Here is a 5118-nt window from a genome sequence, read left to right on the forward strand (position 1 = left end):
TTTTTCTTTTTTCTTTTTTTTCTTTTTTTTATAAGATGCAAGATAAATAAAGTAAATACAAAATGAAAACAAACAAAATATTAAAACTAATGATGAACCTAATAAAATTGTCTCTTGTCTTTTTTTTTCTTTTGAGACAAGAGAAAATAATACAAATACAAAATAAAGATAAAATAAAAATGCAAGTACAAAGGCCATGGTGTAAGTACTTTACCGCTTGATTCTTCACAACTTGTATGTCTCGATATCATAAACTTCTTGAATTCTCATCTTGATAATATTCGCTCTTGTACAATAGTCTTCAACTTGTAAAAATCTGCTCCTTGTCTTGTTGCTTTACTTGAATCTGAATCTGCTCATTTCTGTACTGTTGCTTGTAAACCTTGAACGTCTTCAACTTTCCTTCGAATTTGTGATGCTCCTCTTGTTGATGATGATGGTGTTTCTATGGACCTGTTGGTGTAGAGAGAGATAAAGTGGATAGTGCTAACTGCGAACAAGAATACAAGTGATATGTAAGTTAGCAATTCGATGTCACCATCATGATTGATAAAATAGCACTCAAGAGATCAAAATAGTGCTTCTATTGGTGGGAGGTTGGGTAGCTCAGCATTCTACCCGGAAGTTACGTACGGTGACACACACTCTAAAAGCACATATTTAAACAGGTACAAAAAATGAAGGTCGGTGCCTCACATGATGTAACAATAGGTAGTCTCCACTATAGGGGACCACTACTGTAATACCGAATTCAATCTGCACCTCATTTGCCACTGGGATGGTTAAATCCAACTTTAACTCTCATACAAGTAAGAAACCCGATCATGTTCTCTGTCATCTCTAAGTTCAGTCACTCTTATGAGAATCTCGATGTAATCTTAGCGACATGTATACTATGTGACTCTAAACTAACTACAAGTTGGAGTTTTCTTATTCACTATTTTACAAAAAAGTTGAAAAAATTGAAAATTTTACAATGCAAATGCTTAACCACTCCCCCACACTTAAACTTTACATTGTTCTCAGTGTAAATTGAGTCATCCAAAGTAAGTCAAGGTGGGAAATTCTAACATGATAATGACAAGAAATCAGAACAAATAAATGCAAAACAAGACGAGAAAAACTAAAAACAAACCAAGAAATAAATAAAAGACAAGAAATACTCATCCTATGGGTTGCCTCCCATTTAGCGCTTGGTTTAAAGTCGTCATCCCGACTTTCACGACGAATTCCCCATACACCATTAATCTGAAAAGTTGGGGATCCTTCCATGTAACCTGTTTTGCAAATAGTAACTTCACACAAACATTAGTATAATAAAGCAAAAGTGAAGCTATAGCCGAATAGAAGTTTCCCACACTTAGTCTTTTCTACACTTGGAAGTGTATAAAGAACATAAAAATCAGGAACTTTTATGGTTTCTTCCTTGCAAACATTCATAGTATGAGAATCAAATGTTTCTAATGGCGGAAATCGAGAAACAAAGTCACTTAACAATGTTTCCGAAGCACATATATTTAAACTAATAAGAGGTAAAGGAGAAGGATTAATAGGAAAAGGGTTAGACAAACCTTGCAACTCTTGTGTTATGCTATCCTCTTCATCCTTAAAGAATTCATGTGAATTACTTACCTCTTGCACATCGTGGTCCTCTATCAAACCTTGCAACCATTCTTCGTCCGTTTCTGCCTTAACCAAAGTCTCGACATAAACATCATCATTAAAATTCTTTGCAAGCTCAATTGGGTCTTCCACAATATTGGTCATATCGGTTCCATTCTCAACACACTCCTCTACGTTGTAAGGCACATACTCTTTTGCGGCTCCAAATTTCGCTATAAGGAACTTTTTAAGAAGACTCAAAAATGCATCATCCTCAAGCTCCACCCTTTGAATAAGCTCTTGATCATTATAAAGATCAATGCTTGATTAATCTACAAAATTGTCAACATATTCCTCTTGGTCTTCATTTTGATCCCAAAAAGATTTTGTTGTACATCTTTGGGAAATGTCACCATGAGTTGGTTCAAGCGATGTATCTTCATAATCATCATCACTTTCATAGTTAACATAAGATTGGTTCTCGCTGAATTTAGTGTTGCTAATCTCAATCTCATCCTTTTGAATAGGTGAATGATCATTATTAAGATCAAGAGTTGAGGTAGCTACCCGATTATCAACGAAAGACCCCAAAGGTTGGCCCCTTTTAACATTAGCATCAATCAAATATTCACCACAAACCATAGGCACATTAAAATAGTTATTGTTTTGAAAACAAAGTTCTTCTTCATACCTTTCTTCTTTGTATTGATCAATATCTCTTTGTAAGTTAGCAATACCTTCACGAAGTTCTTGGAGTTGCTCGTCTGTAGTCTTTTTAGCTTTTTGAAACTTTTCTTGTAAAAAGTTGGAAACTTTGTCTAGAAAGTCAGAGACCTTTTTTTCACGAGCATAAGAATCCTCCCATCCTTGTGGTTGTTCACACACATACCCGCCATAAGTTTTTGAGGAAAACCATAAGGATCCATGGAATATTGGTCATAACCAATGAATTGGTTTTGATTAGAGCAAGTCTTATGGTGGAAGAGTTCCATCTTCCACGCCACCTCAGCATTTGGAACCGTGGATGGAAGTGCAAGTGTAGTGGTGTAATAGTGAAAACGCTATTAAGAATAACGTTTTTTCTCAGCCGTTAGATTTCAACAACTCATCCTAAATCTACGGACAAAAAAAAACGCTATTCTTATTGGCGTTCAGATGGATTCCACGAACCCTTCCACGAAACGGTGGAACCTTGCTTGGATTTTCTGTGGAAAACCCCAACTTGGAAGCCATTAGACTTGACATTCCATGGTTTTTCCACACTTGGAATAGGTTGGATTCCACCATAAGACTTGCTCTTATACCCCTGGAATTGTTGGAAGTTGTCATGTTGTTGAGATTGTTGGAAACCGTATCCATTGTTCCAATATGCTCCATTCATGAGAAATAAGTACCTGAAACACGATTCTCAAAAACAAGGTTAAAAACCAGAAAATAAAACAAAACTAAAAACAAGAAAATAAGAAACCAAAAACAAGTGATAACCGCTGCCTCCCCGGCAGCGGCGTCAAAATTTAATCGTTGTCGTATGCGTCAAAAATAATATTACTTTCTCACAACTTAATATATATAATATATCAAGGGAAAGAAATGATCGTTCCCACAGAGAGGACTAGGTTTTCAATATATTTTCGGTTTCCTAAAGGTAACAAGGGGGGTTTTCTGATTTTTAATAAACTAGACAAATATAAAAGCAAAGAAACAAATCAAATTAAGTATGCGAAAGTATTGGTTAAGGATTTCGTTTTCATTCACTAAAATGCTCTTGTCATAATAACTATAATTGATATTTAATCTCTCATTATCAAAGGCCCTAGGATACCTTGATCGCAAGAATATCCCGCTAATTTCCTCTTGTCATCAACAAACACATTAAAAGATGCGAATATGAATTCTACCTAAGAGAACAACCTAACGTGTAAAAGCACTAATCAAGTTTAATTCCCTAGATGCACTAAGTTCAATGAAATCAGGCCAATCAAAGCAATCGAACGTGTAAAAGCACTAATCCGATTTAACAAAGGTCAAGGTTCACATATGGTTACTAGGATATATCACTACAAGCAATAACCATATTTGTGCTACTTGTATTCAAGATGCATCACTTTTACGTATGAAACACCCTAAACTAGCATTAGATGTGACTACGAGTTCAATCAATTGACCACTCAACTAAACAAATATTCAAATCATACATGGAGATAAATATAGTGAATCAGGATCGATAATTATGAGACAAAACTAATTTATTAATAAAAGAAGCATGCTTTGTGAAATCAAATTAATTCATAACCAATAATAAGATTAACTACTCATATCAATGGAGCTCATAACAAGAAGGAAGAGAAAACCTATCATGTTTCTAAACCCTAGAACAAAGTAGAAGAAGAGATAAGATCCCCCACGTTGCCTGTGAATAAGCTTTTTATATCCCCACTTCTAAATCTCGACCAACTCCCGAGAGTTTGATATCATTGCCAAGCCCATGAGTGAAGCCCAGCCATAATAGGTCCAAGTCCATCAGACTCAGTCCTGGATCAGTGAGTCAACTCTCCGAACTCCGATTCCGGCAGAGTTTCTTCTGTTTCTGACTGATCCAGGCAAACTTCAGGCGTTTTACACTTCTGCTCTTTCCCTGCATAATCATATTCATCTGAATCCCATACAATCACACACATTCATTCATTTATCAGGCCTAAGCTTAACTTGACGCATACAAACCATGGCAGCAAGCACCAACACCATTCTGCTCTAATATAAGTCCGCAACACAGGTGCAACCATCTCTTCAGCTCCTCAATCCTGCAGCTGCAACTAAACTGCACCATCTCAGCTCCTTGCAAGTGCCCAACATAATCAACCACCTAGTTAGTAGCTGCAACCCTTTATGACCACCACAGCAACCATTCTCAGCAACACTGTCCACTAGCACCAGTAACTGTATATTGCAGTTCAGCTTTCTTCCTTGCAGTTCCATTGCCATCTTATTACCGCTCCAATTCCACCATTCAGTTCTCATCTGTGTACCAACAGCTAACACTTCTTCTTGCTCTTACTGTTCAAAACCAAATTCCTTCCTCGCAACTGGAACTGCAACCACCATTTCAACTCAGTCATATGTAATGATCTAGCGCAATCATCTCCTGCGACTTTCATTTTCTTCTCCATTAACAGCCTCAGCTGCTTCTCAAACATCTCCAGCTCTGCGCAATCCGCTACAATCTTCACTGCGAACATTTCAGAAGCACCGTAGAACAGCTGCAATCTCACATAATCCATAACCACCTGCACCTGCAGTTCAATATCTTCAGAACTCTCTTCTTCTACACTCACTGTAAACTCGAAATGGGTAAGAACCCATCGATCTATCACCAAACCAGATTGCTTCACAGACTCATCAGTGCAATTCATGCCTGCACTTGAGTTCAGCTCCAACTATTCATCTACTTCACTGTAACCTGAGTCTTCTCTATCTGTCTTGTACTACCTGAGCAGCATCACCATTTATGTAACTGTA

Source organism: Papaver somniferum, chromosome 3, assembly GCF_003573695.1.
Source record: "Papaver somniferum cultivar HN1 chromosome 3, ASM357369v1, whole genome shotgun sequence".
Taxonomy (NCBI): Eukaryota; Viridiplantae; Streptophyta; class Magnoliopsida; order Ranunculales; family Papaveraceae; genus Papaver; species Papaver somniferum.